Here is a 21,527-nt window from a genome sequence, read left to right on the forward strand (position 1 = left end):
TACACAGTGTGATCTGAGTATTTCACAGTTTTCTTTCAAGGTTACAGTGCAAAGACCAAATGTAAGAAGTTGAAAACTTTCAATTCTACCATCTAAAGCAATTTCAAAAATCAACGGTTGCCTTCCTGTATTGCCGGTAGAAATGTAAAATGAAACAGGCACTTTAGACCACAGTTTGCAAGCATATTAAAAAAGTAAACAGAAACTTAGCATAAAACTTACCAATTTCACTGCTAAGAATCTACCCAATAGAAATGAAAATACATGTCTACATAAAGACATGTACATGAATGTTCATAGCAGCATTGTTCATAATAACCAAAAAGTGGAAACAACCCAAATGTCCATCAAATGATGAAAGAATAAGCAAAATGGAGTACATCCACACAGTGAAATACTATTCAACAATAAAAAGTTATAGACTACTGATGCATATTATGACATAGATGAACCTCAAAAACATACTAAGTGAGAGGCGCTAAACAGAAAAGAATGCATACTGTCCAATTCCACTTACATAAAACGTCCAGAAAAGACAAATTTATAGACAAAGCAAGCAGATCAGTGGTTGCCTGGGACTGCAAAGGTGTGGGGAGGGCAGAGTCGAGGAAGGAATTGACTGCAGACAGACTTGAGGAAATTTTGAGGGGTGACATAAATGTTCCCAAATTGGACTGTGGTGATAGTTGCCTAGCTCTGTAAATTTATAAATAATCATTGAACTGTACGCTCACGATGGGTGAATGCTGTGGCACATAAATACACCTCAATGAAGTTGTAAAAAATGGTTGAAATTGCCACTTGTTTACTTACATATTTTTATTTCGGTGATATTACACTTTCAAAAACCTTTCCCAGGTAATATTAAAAAAGGTCTTTAATCACAGGATCCAGATTTTAAGTTGGTTTCTTTCCTGCTCCACAACCCCCTGAGGCCCTTCACCCTTATACCGGTGGAGACATATTCAGACTGTAAAAACTTTTTTCTCCTTCAAACCAATTAAGTAAGCTCTGATGACATCAGCTGTATTCACAGTGCACCTGATGAAGGCCATGATACTAATTAACTTTCCTGAATAATTAGAAATGAAAAGTATCAGACTTGGTTCAGCAACAGGCCTGGCTGCCTGGCTCCAGAAGAGTAGAGGAAATAACTAGCTTCATCTCAGGTAATGGAAGGCTCTCAAGTTTAACCTGAGTCTAATGAGAAAATAACATGAACTACGAGTAGCTAAAACTTATCTCTTTATATGGGCAAAATTTCATTTACAGACGCAGCACCTCTCTAGGCCTAAGTGCATTGAGAAGTATTGTGACAGGGTAGAATGACCCTTGAGCTTTGGAGGTAGAACTGAGTTCAAATTCTGCCTCTATAACTTACCAGTTATATGATCTTTGGCTAACTTAATTTCTCTGAGTGGTGCATATCTCCAACTATAATATGAAAATATATTCTCCCTCTCAAAGGATTTGGGGCCTGATTAAATGAGATCACTTATGTATCACTGGGCCTATCATGCAGATTCCTGGCATGCATGGAATCTATTCATAGGATGACTTAGGTGAGGCAAGGTCTCTCAACTCTTCATTCATTCAACAAATACCAACCAAGTGCCCACCATTCATTTGTTCCTTCAATTCAGCAAACATTTCATGAATACCTGCTATATTCCTGGTAGTATTTCTAGCATTCAGGATGCGTCAATGAATCAAAAAAGACAGAAATCCATACCATAGGAAAACCTGCTTAGACGTTAGAGTGATAGAAGTGGGGGAAAGGATGGGCTGCGATTTAGAGTGGAGAAGGAACTGCTCACTAAGTAGGTAAGATAGAAGCAACGCCTCAGGGGAGGTGAGGGAGTCAGCCATCATCCAGCGGATGTCTGGGGAAGAGCCTTGTAGGCCGACCAAACATCCAGCGCAAAGGCCCCAAGTGGAATGTACAGCACACCTTCAGGAAGCACCAGGGAGGCCGGTTGCCACGCCAGGCACTGGATATGCAGCAGTAGTCTGAACAGTCAGAGCTGAGTTCCAATTCTGCCTCTGTCACTTGCCTCTTGTGTGATCTTTGACTAGCTCTTTAATTTCTCTGAGCTTATGCTTATATCCCTCCACTTATAAAATGAAATGTGAATGTCTATTTCAAAGAAATAGTTGTTTTATTTCTGTCTGGCTCTGATTCATTTAGCTGTACATGGCATCCTCTTCCACTGAGCCTATTCCAATGCTGCAGCAAGGTCGGTAGGGGCAGCTAGGAGATGGGACTGGCTGAAATAGAAGAACGATTCTGAGATGCAAAAACAAGATGTAGCCATGAGAGAGATAAGCATTAATTTATTCATTCAATAAAGAGTTATTGAGTTTCTACTATGTTCCAGGCACTTACTGCGTCCAGAAGAACAATGTAGAGCATGGTAAAGAGTTTCACATATGGAGATGACAATACATTTTATACATATATGAATGTGTATATGTGTGTATGTGTGCAAGTGTGTATGTAGTTTTTCCCTGAATCAACTGTGTGCCAAGGGTGACTCTGATATTTATGAAACTTTTGTCAGAGACTTTTGGTGAATTGCATTGGAGGTTGGGAGAAGAAGAAAGGGACATGATGGCTTCTCCAACGTGAGTCTTCTTAAACTTTTCTCCTTGTTGCTTCTGGCTGGATATGAATGGTATAGAGCAGCAGTCCCCAACCTTTTTGACACTAGAGACCAGTTTCATGGAAGACAATTTTTCCACGGATGTGGGGGAAGGCAGAGCTTAAGTGGTGATGTGAGCGATGGGGAGTGGCTGTAAATACAAGTGAAACTTCGCTGTGACCGCTGCTCACCTCCTGCTGTGTGGCCTGACAATTTTTCCACTGATGGGGCTGGGAGGTTGGGGGGCAGAGCTCAGGCAGTGATGTGAGGGCCGTTTCCCAACAGGCCACGGACCGGTACCAGGCATGGCCTGGAGGTTGGGGGCTGCAGGACTAGATTCAGAGTCAGAAGACCGAGGTTCAACAATTTGCCCTTCAAGATTTTAGCTGTGTGGCTTGGGTTTGTCATTTAACTCCTCTGAGCTTCATTTTTCTCATTTATATGATGGGAATAAAATCTTCACATTACCTGCCTCCCAGATGTCACAGGTCAAACGAGGATATGCATCTGAAATCATTTGGTGACCTGTAAAAGTAAACAGAAGGGGAGGTGAGGTGTGGGTCACTGATGAATAAAGAGTCAGTCGGGAGCTGGGGGATGGTCAGTTATCTGTCCTAGGAAAGAATGGTTTCGGCATTTCTCCACGGAGGAGACATTTGGTGCTAATTTATACACATTAGTTAATGCTGTTTTGCGGGGGGCTCAGATGGGACTCCTTGATGGATGTGCCAGCCACGACAGAGTCAGCAAAACCCCACGGCTCAATACTGTGATCCTTCTAGGGTGGGAACTAGAGGAGACGGGCTCGTGAGAGACATGGGTTTGGCTGACAGTTTCCGAGTCATCTGCTCAAGGAAACCTCGCTGAGGCCTAGAAGATGGAATGAGTCGAGAAAACTCTTTTTCCTTAAACACTGTTCTCCAGCCGTGTGGGTTTCACATTCTAGGCATGTCGGAATAGAGCCACAAAATGGTAACTGGGGGTGCTGGGCCCCTCTTCTCAAGCTCTGAAACCATCTGGGCTAGCTGAGAGTGAGGAGAACAGTGGCACAGTCTTCAGTAGGAGAAAAACACTCTTAAGAGTCAAACTGAAAGCAAATTCTTGGGGAAAAGAGAATTATTCCAGGGAAAGGCAGCAAGATACTTTGTAAAATCATGTGTGTCTGGTTAGAGCATAGCTTGGGGACAGGTGGAGAAGAGGCCCTGAATCTTAAGAATGACTGACTCGTACTGTGAAACGTGATGACGGTATGCTGTAGATTCCCTTGCGTCTCTGTTGATGCGTAAGTCTCACTCCCCCAAGTGTAAACTGCTCCTAAGTAGGACCAAAGTGTTTGCATCTTTTCTCTCTGCAGCGCCTACCCAGTGCCTGGCATCCCACCGCAAATCAGTGCGTGTGAATGAAGGGAATGGTTGTGCGGGGCCCCTTCCGCACACAGAGGCTGGCCAGGAGGGAGGCAGGACATCCCTGAGTTTTTTCCTTGGGTGATTCACCTTCATGTCCTAGAATCCTGAACATTTGGGGAAGATTTTTGTTTAGCTAAAAGATAAAAAATTTTAAATGTGCCAGAACGCAAGCACGTTGTGATTTCTTTCTGTAAGACGGGGCTTCCCACAGGAGCAGGGTGGTGTAGGGGAGCCCGGAATGGCGTCCAGGGGTGTCCTGAGATACTGATGACTGTAAGCTTCCTAAAGCGGTAAAGCATGTAAAATCAGTTTGATAACTATTTAGAAATTTTCAATTCTATTTGAACATTCATTGTATGGCTTTGTCTGCAAACTCCCTAACTTCTGTAATGACTATTTAGGTATAGGAAACTCTGTGACTAGCCCCGGCCACCAGAAAGTGTTCTGGGGCAGCTAAAACTGCATTTTACTCCCTGGATCTTCTTGTTCAAACGTCCTGGTATTAGTTTGATTATTTTTTAGTCATGATTTTTTTTTTTTAATTTCATCTTATTGTTATAGGGATACAGAATTGCAGGTTATATACGTTGCCCATGTACCGCCTTTCCCCCCAAGTCAGAGCTCCAGGCGTGTCTGTTCCCCAGGTAGTGCACGTTGCACCCATCATGTAGGTATATATCCCTCCCTCCCACCCCCTCCTTCCCGAGTCAGCACATGATTTGTTTTTTAACAGTGATGTTCTTTGCTTCGCCTGCAGTATAAAATATTAGATTTTTTTCTGATTTAATTTGTTCTAGAAGGCCTATGTGATTTCTATCTTTACCTTTTAAAATCAGGTATTAGATGTTCCTAAATTGAAAAGGATTTACTGGGAACTTTTATACACATGCCATATTTAATATCTTTCATAATAGTTTATATTTTTAAAATAATTTTACTAATTTTAATTAATATTAATTAATTTTATTACTACGCCTCATGTAGAACCTCGTAAATTCTTTTCAACTTACCCCAGTCATGCAATTACCATGCAATTATTATAATTTTCTGTGTGTGTCATGAAGTGAAAAAAGGTAGGGCAACGGTGCTGTGAACTATCTTTGTTGCAATTTTTTACCTTGGGAGATGGGATGTAAGTGGAAAGAATGTGAGTCTTGGTGGAAGGGACTTGTTAGAGGAATCCAAGATGTTTCATTTTTCATTTTTAAAGCTCCATTTGCTAACGTAATGAAATAAGGTGGGCGACGTTAGCTTAAAGGTGGTTCACAATGACAGGCCCTCGGATGGGATTGGATATGTTTCTGCAGATTCCTCCCTTGCCAGCTGGAGCTCCTTTGCTTCTTGCAGAAGAGAAGGGGTAGAAAGAGCCAGCAGGAGAAAAGGTAAATGTCACAACATCCAGCCTGCCATACTTTGAAATTAAACATGGATTTAACAGACTGCAAAGTGTCATAGTCATACAATTCATTAAGCCACATTTAAATGAAAATAAGTGATAACCTCCTATTTAACAATTAATTGAACAAGTGATGTTATATTGAATTGAAACACTTAAACTTCATTTCTATTGAATAAATACATCCAATATAGGAGGGGGAAAAAACCCACAAAATGGATCTGAAACTAACCTTAGGTGACTCTTCTAGCCTGCTAGAAGTGTGTGCGAGGGGTGTCCCCTTTCTTCTGGAGGGCCGGGGAGAGAGGCCAGTGAGGAGAAAGTGCACCCGCAGCCGCCGGGGCAGGGAGGGGCAACAGGGCAGGAACTCAGTGATCTCAGGATAAGACTGCCACTGTTAACCAATGAAAATGCAATATATACAGTGTCTGCGACACACATATTAAATCATTATTCGATGTTTCGCTGAAGTTCAAATTTTACTGGGCAGTTCTGTTTTAATCTGACAACTCTCCTAGAGGGGAGAAGGCTCTGGGAACTCACTAAGAAGCAGAGAAAAAGAGTCTCCCAGCTGGTGAGTGAATATTATAATAAACAGGATGGAGACAGGAGCATCATTGCTGTGTCATGTATTCGGGTTGAGATTTGCAGGGGATTTCTAAGGGGCAAAGTGCTGATCAGAGAGGGCTCTAGGTGAAGTCAGGACTTATTCTTGAAAAAGACCAGAAATTACCCGCAAAAGGAAGATGATGGGAGTTTAGGAGGAGCATTTCAACCAGAACAAACAGCATGCCAAGGGCACAGAGGGATAAAATGACTCCAACATCCTTCTCTAGGAAGCCTTTCTGATCTCACCCAGAGGGAATTCACCTTTCCTTTCTCTGTACTGTCATTGCCCTAAATTGGAGCCTAAATCGCAGAGCCCTTATACTTTTTGCTATTGGGACATCTGTGATATGAAGACCCATCAAGTTGGCAGGTGGTAGGTAGCTTGTGGAACAGACTCCAGACCTACCTACTGTCCTGGTTGAGCGGTGAACCCAGATAATTTTTGCAGAATATTGACTGAGAACAAATGCATCAAATGTCTCAATGATTTTTCAAGCAAAGCAACATTTTGCTATAGTACATGTATATGTACTTAAGTAAACACTGGAAATTGTTTTATATACATCAGAACTTAGGCATCTACTTCCCAGGAGTGAAGTAACAACATGAAAGTAAACCAAATGGAAAAATAAGTAAAACTCCCTGCATTCCCTAAGATTTATCCCCAAGCCAACCCATACTGTTTATGAGGAAAAATTCCCTGTTGCATGTCTCAGCAGTCTACTGCTTTTGAATGTTATCTTTTAGAGGAGACATGTTGTCTCAGATCTTGTATATGGTGCTTTTATTCTAGTGCCTAGAATCCTCAGCTGCTTAAAGTTCCTCATCTCACGGTGTTTCATGAATAGGTACGTAGGACCATGTTTCTGCTCCTTTGGGCACAGAAACTAAGGAACTTTCTCTCGGCTCTCTTCCCCTAATGGTGTAATCGTACCATTAGGAGATATTAAGAAGGTGGCTGCTTCTAGTAGCTTTAAGATGTGGATATGTTTCGATTTTTTTGTTCAAAAATGTTGATTTCCAGAGCTTTATCAACAGTAGATGAGGTTTTTTGTTGTTATCATTGTTTTGTTCTAGTTTTGTTGCTGGAGGGAGGAAGGCTATTTGGGGAATAATACCTTGCTCATCAGCTAAGAGTTCAAAGTGGTTTGAGCCTTTCAACTCTAGGAATTCTATCTTGTTCCTGGAGTTAATACATGTGTTGTTTTTCTCTTGCATTTTCTTCGCATGTTCCCTAAAATTCTAGGCCATCCGGGATGTCATCCAAACTTCTGAGGACCTACCTTGGCTTTTCTTTACCTGAGAAATGGCCATATCTGGTTCTATGCTCCATCCAGGCAATTGGTCGTTTCCTGGCCTGTGAGGAAAGAATGGTTTCCTTTGCCTTTCTTGGCCATAGTGCCACGATTTGGGGTGAAATTAAGACCATGCTTTCTTTCAGGGCCCACTGCGGGTTGGTTTCTGCTCTCCTGCGCCACCTGCTGTCACCAACTCCAAATGCAGGCTTCCCAGTCTACGGCCCTAGACTCCCAGCAGGAGCCAGAGCCCAAACCTCAGACCAACCAGATGTTACTTAGGCTGCCAACTGTCTGTCCGGACCTTATCTGTACTGCCTCCACTGGCTCAGTAGATCAGAATCCCAAATGTCCCTGGATGACTTGCCTCAAGTCACGCAGACCCTAAGCTCCTTGGCCAGAAGGAGGGAGCCTGCCAGCTTGGGGTTGCTGCCAGCTTTCTGGATGTGTGGTCAGTGGAGATCATTCTCTCTTTAGCAGTGAAAATGCAAATGGATTTCTTTTGAAATGTCAACAGACACATGGCACTCATCCTCGAGTGGACTGCCCAACCTGTCCCCAACATGTTCCCTGATTGGGCCACTCCATTTCTCCCATGTTGCTCAGAAATGGAAACTTTGCTTCCTCCTGCCCCCACTCTGAACTTTTCTACATACTCCACAAAAGTTGGTGATTGTCACCAAGGCAAAGTGGAGTGCTACTGTTTATTAAATTAACTGTCCCTGTTATTCTCTGTTTTAGGTTGAAGATCTCTTGATGGCAGGGGCTTATGCATTTGTCCCTTCTCAGTCACACACAGCCCGGCACATAGTAGGTGCTTCACAAAAGCTTGTTGAAATGAGCAGATTCTTTCTGGTCAAAATCCTTCTTGAAAGTCCTTTTCTATTTGTCTGTTAAAAGGAAAAACTGTTGGAGCTGAGATTCTGAAAGTTCACTCCTGATTTAAGTCCCCCCAAAATAAAACTGACCTGGGAGGAAAAAAATGATGAGTGACAGTAGCAATTTCTATTATTACTCTGATAAGAATGAGGGTGGTGACCAGCTGTGGTCTCCTGAGGTTAGAAAAAATAGAAGTGTATGCATGCAGGAGAAAATTGGGTTAGATATGAGATAGAACTTCCTGAGAGCAAAGATTATGGGATACTCGTATAAAAAACACAAGTGGGGGTTTATGCTAGCAACGTATCTAAAGCCAGATACACATCCATTTAGTTCAGTAAACCAATAAACACTTATTATGCTCTTACATTGCACCAGCACTATATTAGATGCTGGAGTTATAAAGATTAATAAAGTATAGTGCCTGACCACCGTGAAGGCAAAGGTAAATAGACAATTTCAGTATGATTTCCTGATGGCTGAGATAGAGGGATGCCCCGGGTGTTGTGGGAACGTGATGAAGGGGCACTAATTTAAGCTGGGTAGACACAGAAGGCTTCCTGGAGGGGGTGGTGCTTGTACTGAGTCATATGATTAGATGTGCAATATCTAGATGAATAAATGCAGTCAGTGCACTTCAGGAAAGGTGGGACGCTAGATTAGTTCACCTACAAACATCTTTAGATCATGGGAAATCATTTCAGTCCTTCTGAGTTGAGTCATTTGGGAAATGCTGTTGTCTCACTGGAAATGTCTTACAATCCTAGTGGCAAAAAGGGGCTACGGTTTCTATTCCGTGTTTGATTGTCACCTTGTTGGGGGAGCCTCTTGTAGATTTAGAAAGGAATGGGTAAAGGAGGGAATTCTACTTTTGTCTGCATCCAAGGGTCATGGCTCCTTAAGCAGCCTCTCTGTTCTAACCTGCAGAACTGGCACATCCTTGATGCATCAGATCTGATGTATTTGGGGGCTGCCCACAGAGCCATGCTGCCTGGAGTCCCAGACCGGGAGTTCTCCAGGTGTCACAGGGGGCCAGGAAGGCTAGAGCAAGGGCTTGCTTGGTGGCTCAAAGAAAATAAACTGACTGCTACCTAGAAATTCTTTCCTACCAGCTACTCTTTGAATTCCAACAGATTGTTTTACCCAGCCCCATTGTACAGATGGGAAAACTGAGGCTAAAGGGCATGGAGCCACCTTCTAAGTCCTGGGGAATAACAGTTGCCTACTATATATTAATTTAGCTTCTTATTTCTCACTTCTGTGCAACAGCTGGTACCTTCTCAGTGTGGGAAACTCTGAGGGTCATTTTTCCCTAAAAGAGACACTTTTGAAATGGCAGGCCAGTTAGTAATGGCCCGTTCCCCTTGATATCCTGCCTGCTGGGCTGCCACTGATGGGGGCAGGTTCCCAGCCTCCTCCAGGATGTCATTCCATTCCAGCCATGGCAGCTGGTGTCCTAGATGCCCTGGACCGCTGTCAGAGAAAGGAATCCCAGGGAAAACATAGAGTGCAGCCTCTTTGCAGACCTGAGCCCTCCAGGCCCACTTGCCTGGGCGGTCCCAGCGGGCTGGTGCCAGGCGCTGTGCTGCCTCTCCACCCCTTTCGCGGCCCCTTGGATCATTTGCCGGCTTTCAGAACTGCAGCCACCCTGAATGGGTCTTTGTGTGCACCCTGGGAGCTGGCTCAGAAGAGCCCGACGGGAATGCCGGACAGAGACGTCTCCTCTGGATCCAGGCTGGGCTCGTCATGGGGCTGTCTTGCGGGGGGCAGCCTTTATTGTGCCACCACGTCGCTGCCTCTGGGAGAGAGCCAAGACCTGGCGAATGAGAGACATATTCTGCACCCTGCACAGTGGGGCAGGGGCAGGGCCAGGGGACGGCAGCTCCTCGCTCACTTGCTCAGAGCTCTTTCCCACTCTATCTTGGCTGCTTTATGCCCAGAGATGACTGTGGTAATATTAGAAACAAGAGCCACCATAAAGGCCCTAGGAGCCTGACATTGTGTGCAGGGTTTCATCCCATTTTAACTAAACCTTCTCAATAATCCCGTGGGAGATGTCATCTTAATATTCCCATTTTACAGGTGAGGAAACCAAGGCTTGGAGATGTTAAGCAGCCTGCCCAGGTAACGCTGAACAGGAAAGTGAGCACAGAGTGGACGGGTCTCTATTCTAACCTCTTCCATGTAGCCTTCAAGATGACTCTCGCCAAACACTGAGGTTTAAGGACACGTGTATGCTAGGCCTCCTAAAACCTCCCCGGCCTCCAGGGCACTGGTGGAGGCAAAAGCCAGGTTCTAGCAAAATGTGGAAAATCTCATAGCCTATGAAGTCCCATTTTTTTTTTTATGCTACCACCCCATTTGTGCTTTTTTAAAAAATCAATAGTAACATTTTATTTTATAAGACATAAGGAATTACAGATGTATAAGGGAAAAGTTAGGGTATAACCGTAGGTTGAAAATCTTGCTAAAGAACCTCATCTCCACCCCGAGGAAACAAAAGGGTTTTATGAGACAAGCACCACATGAGGGCTAGAGCACATATATGCATTTCATGTGTCACCAACCACAATGCCCCGGCGGAATGTCCTCTTCAGCGAATGGGGGGATATGGGTTAATTCCGAGTGCTGACTCTTTGGTGGGGTCGAAGAGTAGGCAGGAGTCTTGCTTTTATTTTCCTTAGTAGATAGAAGTGGTGGTGATGATAACATCTATACTCAGCCGCCTGACTTCTCTTATACGTGTGGCAAGACTGTCACTCTAGAGGTGTGATTGGTAGCTCTCTTGTGGAGCAAAGCTCAATGGCCCTTTTGGGGGACAGAAATTTTAACCATGGCTTTTAGAACCGCTCTGTTAGTCAAGCCAAACGGCCAGCTGGGAAGGGCTGTGAGTCTTTCAGTGTTTGCAAAGAGGCTATAAACAATCTATGATAAACAAATAAACAAACAACAGAAGAAATGCAGGTTAGGTCTCACAAAGAACTTCCTGGCTATGCAGTGTGGTAAGATATTAGGCCACATTGTAAGTTGTCTTCCAGAGTTTATTTTGTTTATTTTCTTTCATTTTTTTTCTTCTCTTTTTAAGAAAAGTTTCGCTTCTCATCTCTCTAGGCTACTATTGGTGTAGTCCATGCTCTTCCAGAGATAGGGGAATGACTGCTGGCTGTCACAGACCTCATATGGAGGGAGACTCCTTATGTCCATCTTTCACACACGACAAAAAAGACATTCTCTAGAATTGGAGTCTTCAGAATTGTATGTTGCACAGTGTGTTCTGTCTCTCAGTGTGAAGAGTTAATGTCCACTCTCAACCACTGTCACATTCAGCCGCAGAAATGGCAGTGTTTTCAATGACGGGGAGAGCCCCTGAGTAGCTCTTCTATGTGTTATTCTCCAAGTTGCTTTTTACAACCTTTAGGTGTCTCTCTGATGGTCAAGGATCTTTATTGGAGCATGTTTCTCCATTAGACTATTGCTATCATCACGGACTATTATTACAGTCAAATTGTAGTGCTATATAATAAATACTTATGTTTTGAGTAACTGGAGCCTAAGTGCAGCAGAGAAATACCCATCCCAATCAAGATAATAGTTTGTAGATGATTACGGCCCTGAGATGTAGGGTGTCGAGCAAACAGGAGACACATAGCCGTCCGCTGACTTCCCATTTCAGCCTTTCTTAACTCAATATGCTGTCATCCGCGGGTGTTTTTCTTGGGAGTCACTTGTTTCTTCTTTGCTTTGCTAGTCTCCTTTCTGAGAGTGGAACTTGCTATTAAAACAAATAGTAGTTAAAGATAGCAGCATCCAAGAACGTAAGGGGTAATTCAGGGCAGATGCTGGAAAGGACATTTTGATGGTGACAAGGAAGGAGGATAGGAGAGAAACCCATTTGGATATGACAGGTGAAGTCTACCCCTGGTGCATGGGCTACTGGAAAGTCGAGTAACTTTTTGGGCCTCAGTCCTTTATTCATAGGGTAACATGTGAGTCTTCGGACAATTTAATCTTTGTGAATAAAGCCATCCGTCTATTTGTTGGACTTTGGTTAGAGGCAATGCGGAGTCACTTGTGACCAGTAGGCGACAGAGCATCACCTAGAGCTTTTAACAGAAGAGCGACATGATCAGAAGCATGCATTAGGAAGACTAAACTAAAAGTCACGTGTAAAATGGATTGCAGTGGGTTGATACTAGCATTAAGAAACCAAGTGGGAAGATACAGCAGTAATTCAGTGGGGGGGGAAAAATGAAAACTTCACCAAGGATAACTGTGGCAGGAATAAAAGAAAGGGACTAATTCAAGAAATACAATGGAGAAAGAGTGGACAGAGCTTGGCAACCAAGCGGCTGCAAAGGAGAGGCATGGTGGAGGGAGGAGTTAGCTATGACACAGTCAGGGTCAGGTTTCCCCAGAGAGCAACTGGGCAGTTGTCCACCGGCCAATGGGAGCCACTGAACTTTCTGCACTTGCTGAGAAACAAGCAGGAAGCAACAGTGGCCTATTGGTTGTGCAAACTTTCCCCTATAACCTGCCATTATGGGGGAGTACGACCCTATGTCGGGTGAGTCAAGATCAGAAACAGGCTAGTGGATGCAGGTTTCTGCTTCCCTGAGGGACAATGGCATTTTGTGAGTCCCATGGGCACTGCTCTTTCCCAACTCTTAATGGTGACAATGTCTACTCCTTAGGTTGCTTTTAGTTAGTGGGGCTCTCTGCACACAGAAGCGAGGAGAATGCTGCAAAGAATTGGGAGGGAAAAATTTAACAGAAAGTGTCATGGCAATATCCTGCACCACTAGGGTATCGAGTGACTATTAACGTTTTACATTTGTTCTCACCCTCACTCTGTTTGTCAACATTTTCCTACTCATACATCCAAGGCTCTGGTACCAGGTTTCCTTGGCTTTAACAATGAAATGGAAAATGACTTTTAATTAAGTTCTGTGTTCATTGCCACTCCAAAACAGTGGGCATTTGGAAATGTAGTGAAGGTGGCATCTTAGCGGCCTTCAACATTGAAGATTTTGGTATGGGACCCCTGGGCTTGTCTCATTTAGGTCTTCTGTGGGCCTCTCAGATTACCTGGCAGCACATTTGCTGACTCTAGGCCAAGAGAAAATATTCTTTTGGTTCACAAAGCCCAGCCAACCAAAGCTCTTTCTTTAGAGATCTACCTGGGCCCAGGGGACTTTCTCTTCTTATGACCCAGATTGGTCCCTGGCCAGGGACCCAGGAAACTCCCTGAAGGTGTGCAGCTCTTGAATCCAGCTATATTCTTAATTAAAGACAAGAAACCTGACTCTTCTCACAACCCCATTTGGGTTCCCACACTGAAAGCTGCTTTTAGCCTAAGATATTCGTTCCCTTCTTGGTATGGAAATGGGAATATCTACTATTCATTAGTTGGCACAGAAAAGTCAGCATCCTTGTAGTTAAGCCAGGCAAATTTCCATTTGTAAATTTTCCTCAAAATCATGGAGATTCGGTTACATCTGATTGTCAAGTGTCTGGTGAGGGCTGAAAGTTTCTGGGTCCAGTGGTGCTGGGGGCTCTTGGCAGAGCCCACTCCTAGCACTCACCAGAGACCCTCCCACCCGTAACACCAGGGTTTTTGATAAGGATGTTAGAAGCACCTTAGGTCCCTAGAATTTATTTATCCATCTGCAAATGAGATTTGCTCTGCTTTCTCTTGTCTTCTAAGTTAAAAATGGTAGTTTTGACCTCGTGACTCTCTTAGCTTCTGTCTGCATGAGAAAGTTCAATTCTCAGTGGCAGCGCTCACATCTCTGGACACATGGAGGACATCTTGCAGGTGCCTCTCTGAAGTGGTCAGTTCTCAATGACCTGCACATGGATTACATGCTTTCTTTAATATTTACAGATAATTTTTAATTCCAAACTGGCTACGCCTTTGTTTGACCTGCTCTCATTAAAATATCCCTCAATGTCATCTCTTAAGCTGGGGGATGTTATGCATTCTAATGTGAGCATAATAGAGAATAAACAGAGAGGTATGTTTATTGAAAAATCATGGTGTGATGATTTCAAAATCTGAAAAAAACAAAAGAACTTGGGAGTAATCCCTTCTGGAATTGGATTATTGCTGCCCAGATGTCCTTCTAGGATTACAAAAAAATCAAAAGTCATCTATGTAGTGATTCCATCATCTTCCCAAAGCCAGAACTTGTAAGAATGTAGTTGCAATATTGAACCCTGAACTCAGTGGAAGTTCAGGAATGAGAGAGGGTACTGACACATATAAATTCTTCAGCCAACTGGCGATCCCATGGGGCTTGCACTGACAGCCTCTCTAGCCCTTTCTCAAGGCAGTGGTCAAGGGAGCTGACCCTGAGCTATCTTGTCCTTTCTCTTAAAACAGAGTGAAACCCAATCTAGCGATGTAAAACCAAAGTGAAAACTGGTCGCATCTCGTCCCCTCTTTAGCCAGAGCGTCCTGCGTCCACTCCACCTTAAAAGTGAGACGTGCACTTTTCGTGTGCAGAGCCTGCACCAAGTGGGGCCCCTGCTCTTTTCAGGGAGGGAATGTAAGCAGATCTCTGAAGAAACCACTTGGCTCAGCAATTTTAAGGCTTGTTGTAATTGGCATGGCCTAAAAGAATTCAGCAAGCTGTACCTGTGCCAAGGAAAATGCAAATGCTTCCCCGAAACAGAGGCGTTTAGACTGGAGGAGAGGAGCTGGGCTCATCTGTGAGCCCGAGTTGAAAATCAAGGGTGCAGGAAAGCTGGGTCATCAGAGGGGCTCCCAAGAGGCCATTTTCTGGCTTAGCCATGGTGGAGGCCACAGCCACTGAGCTGGCCACACTGGTCAGGGCGAGTGGGGTCTACAGGAGAAAAGTCTTGGATAGGAGGCTTCCTCCTTCCATTCCCAGCCTCCTCATTTCCCTGAGGAGTAAAGCCAGTGTCTTGCCCAGACTGGCTCCTCACCTGCTCCCTGGGGGTCTTCTTCTAGGCTCAGCCCCCACCACCTTTGTCTAAACACTGGGGCTGAGGAATACCCCCTGATATTCCCAGATCAGGAAGAAACTTCCTACAGACTAGCTGCTCCTGATTCTCTATGGCTGTGGTCCCCAACCCCGGGGCCACAGACTGGTACCAGTCCGTGGCCTGTTAGGAACCAGGCCAAACAGCAGGAGGTGAGCAGTGGGTGAGAAAGTGAAACTTCACCTGTATTTACAGCTGCTCCCCATCACTCACATCACCACCTGAGCTCTGCCTCCTGCCAGATCAGTGGTGGCATTAGATTCTCATAGGAGCACCAACCCTACCGTAAACTGCTCATGCGAGGGATCTAGGTTGCACACTCCTTATGAGAATCAAATGCCTGATGATCTGAGGTGGAGCTGAGGTGGTGATGCTAGTGCTGGGGAGTGGCTGCAAATAAGAGCATTGTTAGCAGAGAGGTTTGACTGCACAGAGACCATAATAAATCAATTGTTTGCAGACTCATATCAAAACCCTATCAGTGAGAGGCAAGTGACAATTAAACGGCATCTGGCAGTAGGCTTTATAGTGGCAAGTGAGTTGAGGTACCTCAATTGTACAGCTGCATCTGGTGGCAGGCTTTAAGTAAGAATCAGACACTTATTTTAGTTTGCACGTGGCCCACCCATTATTTTACTTACCACTTCCATCCACGCCTCTTTCCTGCATCGAGCTCTACAGTTTTGGAAAGCCCACAGGCTAACTCTAGCAAAAATGAGCAAAAAACAAACGTCACTGGAGAACTTCTTTGCAAAGAGGGAAAGACCCAATGATGAGACAGCAGAAGACTCTAAGACTGCCAACAAAATGAAAGCTGCATTTAAAAGAAAATACCAAGAGTCCTACTTAAATTACGAGTTCATTGCAACAGGTGATTCACATTCTCCAAGCCCACTTTGTATATGGGGCAACCGGTTATCCAATAAAGCCATGAAACCTTCAAAACTGCTTCACCACATGGAGACCAAGCACCCTGCATTAAAAGACAAGCCTTTGGAGTTTCTCAAAAGAAAAAAGGTGAACACAAAGAACAGAAGCAATTATTGAAGGCCACCACTTCATCAAATGTGTCTGCAGAGAGAGCATCATTCTTAGTGGCTAACTGCATTGCTAAGAACCCTTTCCTACTGGTGAAGAGTTGATCCTGCCTGCTGCTAAGGACATTTGCTGTGAACTTTTAGGAGAGGCTGCAGTTCAGAAGCTGGCATGTGTTCTCTTTTGGCTACCACCATAACTAGGCAAACTGATGAAATAGCACAGGATATTGAGGCACAATTGTTAGAGAATATTAATGAGTCACTGTGGTACGCAATCCAGGTTGACAAGTCTACCAAAGTTGATAGCAAGGCAATAATGCTTGTTTTTGTGTGATATATTTTTCAGGAGGATGTGCATGAGGATATGTTATGTGCATTTTTGTTGCCAACCAACACCACAGCTGCAGAACTATTCAAGTCTTTGAATGCTTACGTATCAGGAAAATGGAATTGGTCATTTTGTGTCTGTATATGTACAGACTTAGCGGCTGCCATGACTGGACGGCTTTCTGGTTTCACTACTTGGGTCAAAGAGGTCGCTTCTGAACGTGAGTCTACACACTGTGTCATCCATAGAGAAATGCTGGCCAGCCAAAAAATGTCACCTGAAAAAACAATGTTTTGCAGGATGTGATTAAAATTATCGACCACATTAAAGTACATGACCATAACTCACATCGGCTCATGCAGCTCTGTACGAATATGGACGCAGAGCACACACATCTTCTCTTATACTCAGAAGCGAGATGGCTTTCTAAAGGTAGATCACTGGCCAGTTTTTGAGTTACAAGAGCCGCTCCAGAGATTTCTTTTAGAAAAACACTCACCACTGGCAGCACATTTCAGTCACAGAATGGGTCGCAAAACTTGCTTACTTGTGTGACATATTCAACCTGCTCAACAAATTCAATCTGTCACTTCAGGGAAGAACAACAACTGTGTTCAAGTCAGCAGATAAAGTGGCTGCATTCAAAGACAAACTGGAATTACGGGGGTGACAAGTGAACATTGGGATTTTTGACACGTTTCAAACATGAGCAGAGATTTTGAAAGAGACTGAGCCAGGGCCTTCTTTCTCCCAGCTGGTGCCATGATCACCTATCTCAGCTTTCAAAAGAGTTTGAGCATTGCTTCCCAACCACAAAGACCCCCGACCTGGGAAGGAATGGATCTGCAACCTATTGGTGAATTAGCCAGGTAAATCGACTTTGTCCACGCTAGAAGAGGACCAGCTGCTCAAGGTTGCAAATGACAGTGGCCTTCAAAGTATGTTTGAGACAACTTCAAATTTCCATACATTCTGGATGAAAGTGGAGATGGAATATCCTGAGATTGCTACAAAAGCACTGAAAAGCCTGCTTCCATCTCCAACATCCTGTCTTTGTGAAGCAGGGTTTTCTGCAGTGACGGCAATAAAAACAAGATTACAGGGTAGACTGGACATAAGCAACACACTTCAGGTGTCACTGCCTCCTGTCACCCCCACATGGGACCATCTAGTCGCAGGAAAACAAGCTCAGGCCTCCCACTATTCTGCATTATGGTAAGTTGTATAATTATTTCATTGTATATTACAATGTAATAATAATAGAAATAAAGTGCACAACAAATGTAATGCGCTTGAATCATCCCGAAACCACCCACCTACCGTCCGTGGAAAAATTTTCTTCCACGAAACCGGTCCCTGGGGCCAAAAAGCTTGGGGACTCACATGTCTTTTCTGTTAAAAATGTAAAAACTGGGAACACTACTTTGGATTTTCTGCTATTTTTCTGCACGACACCCTATAATCCTTTGCAGGAGTTTTACACGTGTCTTTCTTCCCCTCCTTGCTTAATCTGTGTCCTCCATTAGGGTAGGCCTAGTGTCATCCCAGTTGTTTTCCTAATGCTTACCATGGTCTTTGGCCAATAGTAGTTCCTGAGCAAATGATGGTTCAACTGACTGACAGTAAGGAATTCAGATTACTATGGGACATTTTATAGCACGGATTTTTTATTAGTATTTTGATTTCTATTTCTATCACATATCTGAGCATGTAGGAGGCATTCAGTCAACATTTGGTGGATTCAGAGGTTTCCAATGAATTTACAATCTCCTGCAGCCAGAAAGGTACTCTTCACTACCCTTCCATGAGAAGTGAGCTAGTCAGAGAAGGGGAAAAACCAAGTCTTATGATGAGTGTGGTTTTCATTCTGTTTCTTCTATCTCAGAAGACCCTTCAGTGCCTTCCATCCTTCTTCCCCCTCAACATTGACCCTTCTTCCCACCTCTCATTTCCTCTTGAGACCTTGAGATGATCTTAGAAATGTCCCAGGTATCTTGGACCTCCCTGCAGGCTCTCTTTTTGCCTCTCCCTATCTCTAAATTTTTCTTACTGCTCTCACCTTTCTCCCTTTTCTTTTCTTTTTTTTTTTTAGAGATGGGGTCTTGCTGTGTTGCCTAGGTTGTTCTTGAACGCCTGGGCTCAAGTAATGGTCCCAGCCCGGCCTCCCAAGTAGCTGGGATTACAGGCACATGCCACTGTGCCCGGCCTCTCCCATCGCCTTAATTTCTAAAATCTTTTCCTCCTCCACCTAAGCCCTCTGTTCCTTCTGCTCAATCACTTTAGTGCTCCATCTCTCTTATCTGACATCATCACCAGCTTTGCCCGCCTTTTTGCAACTCTGCCCCAGCTCACATCACACAAGCAACTCCAAACACACACCACACCCCAGCCCTGCCCAAAGCTCCATAGTATTGATATTTCTTCCTTCCTTATTTGTAGCCTGTACCCTTTTTATTCCCCCCCCCCCGTCCCTATTCTTATACTTTCCCAGCCCACCCTATAAGGCTCACACACGGATGCAAAAGATTGCAGAACTGGCAACAACTTCACCCATGCTCTTTATTGTACCACGTGTCATAAGTGGTACCACGTCAAACTGGAGGTGGTATTTTTAAAATTTACTATCATTCTGACTTTTAAAAATTCTGATTAATTTTAGGTCCTGTCTTTATACTATGGTACTATACTAAAGGTACCACCTTCTTTCCCTTTGTTTCCATGTCTTTCTGATGCATTTTGCCTGTGTACATTTTGGTTATTCTTGAGCCCCATGAGAATGGCCTACAGTCAAGTTGACTTCAAAGGCTGGGTTCAAACAGAGATCAGGCAACCACTCAATCATGGAAGATATGGAAGGAATTTAGACATGTGTTTGATAAAAATGACTTCTAAACATCTCTTTTAAAACCTCAGATGCTCCTTAAACTGATCATTCAAAGTGTAGGAGTTTTGCCTTTTCCTTTGTGTTGTCTACTATCCTAAAGGGCATTTGCCCCACCAAGAAAATGCTTAAATCTTGGAATTACTTAAGATAGTAAAAGAAAGTATTCTGTTCAAGGGAAGGAGAGGAAAAGGCAGCAGGCACACTTTGGATTTATCTGACCATCTAACGTGTTAGACCACGCGATCCCTCAATGGGATGGGAAGTGCTGTGTGCGAGAATTGCACGTGCTGCCTCTGTCTAGCTTCTCCTTTCGGACCCCAGGTTGTTCATAGACTCAGATACTCTAAGAGCCAGCAGGGTCCCCAAAGGTTATTTCAGTCCAGTCAGCCTCCATGCTTGGGCCCTTCGTTGACCAAAGAACTCCCAGTGACAGAGCCCTCAGGGCCTTCTCCAGACAGGAAGCGACCTTTCCAATTTTGGACTAAACCAGCAGAATGTTTTTCTTAAAGTGAACCCAAAATCATTCTCTTTGAAGTTTCTCCTGATGGGTTCCATTCTGTTCCCTGAAGCTGGGTAGAACAAATTCCGTCCCTTTTCTACCTGAGAGCCCTTTAGATATGTGAATAGAGCAATTACAGAGTTGTATCTTCATCTGCCAACATATTCCTAGTTTTCCAAATTCCTCATGCCGTGGTTTCAAGTCTCCTCTATATCTTGGTTGCTGTATTTTCAGTGTGGTCCATTTTGCCTGGTGTGGGGTCCAGAGCAGAGTGGGATGCTCTGACCAGCCCAAGGGGAACTGGTCCTTCCCGCCCCATTCACTTTCCTGTTTCTCAGCCCATAACCCAGCGTCCCTCCTGTGCTGCAGCCCCTGCTCCTTCCTTCCTGAGAAGTATTTCTGGATCTTAATTCCATCTTTCACAGCAGGCCTATCGCTAAAGGTCCACAGGGTTAGATCCATTTGCATAAAAGGGAATCTTTTTATTTTTGCAGCTTTCCTTGACTTCTCTAAATCTTTGTTACTGTTTTTTACTTGAGTTGAGTTGACAAAGTTTAAGTATCTTCAATGCAGTTTACCTTTTTCATATTCATCCCAAGGCCCAACGTAGGTCTGAGAAATATTTATTAAGCTCATGATCAGTAACAATATCATCAATGGACTTACCTTCATCATCATCATCATTTAAGTGACACACAGCTTCTTTTGCTTAAAGTATTGTTGTTGTTTTTTTGTGCTCATTCCTGTAGTGTCTATGTTGCCTTTGAGGGAAGAGCTCATGAAGGAACTGCCAAAGAATCAGAGGCACACGCAACCAAGTAACATTTCCAATGCACGAGCAAAGCTATCCATGGAAGTAAGATCGGAACCCAGGATTCAGGATGTTCTACGGCCCTGTGTGTTCAGACTATGCTCTTTCTCTTGACAAAAGGGCGAGTGGTGCTCACTGCCCGTCCTCAGGGCAGGACAATGAGCCACACCAATAAAGAGTATTGATTGGCTGCCTCACCGTGAGGACCGTGTGCTGGGCATGACAGAGAGACCCAGACTGAGCCTGCAGGAGAGAATTTGTCATTACCCCAAATGTGGAGGAAACAACCCGTACACCTGGTGGGAAGCTCTTTAGTTACCAGTACAGTTAGTGGAACCCAAATAAGGAAACTTTGCAGAATGACAACAGTGCGCTGGCACTGAACCCTAGGTTACCATAGGGTTTGTGACCCATTGTCTCATTTTGACATCATACCAGTTCCAAGATCCTGATTGTGAAATTAGGTTAGCTCCATTTTATGGATGGAAAAACTGAGGTGAGAGTTGTTAATTGCCTATAAAATAAGTGGCAGAGATAGGGATCACATCTAACTCTGTGTAAGCCTAGGGCTTGTCTGGCCACATCACGTTGTCTCACTGACTCTTCTAGCAGTCCTGGCAAAAGAGCTCTGGCGGGGTTGGGGAAGGGTCAATAGAAAACACTGCACATTAATATCAGCAAACCAACTCTCAAACCAATTCCCACTGTCCTCTATTTAATTCCACTACCTTCTTGA

This window comes from Eulemur rufifrons, chromosome 6, assembly GCF_041146395.1.
Source record: "Eulemur rufifrons isolate Redbay chromosome 6, OSU_ERuf_1, whole genome shotgun sequence".
Lineage (NCBI taxonomy): Eukaryota > Metazoa > Chordata > Mammalia > Primates > Lemuridae > Eulemur > Eulemur rufifrons.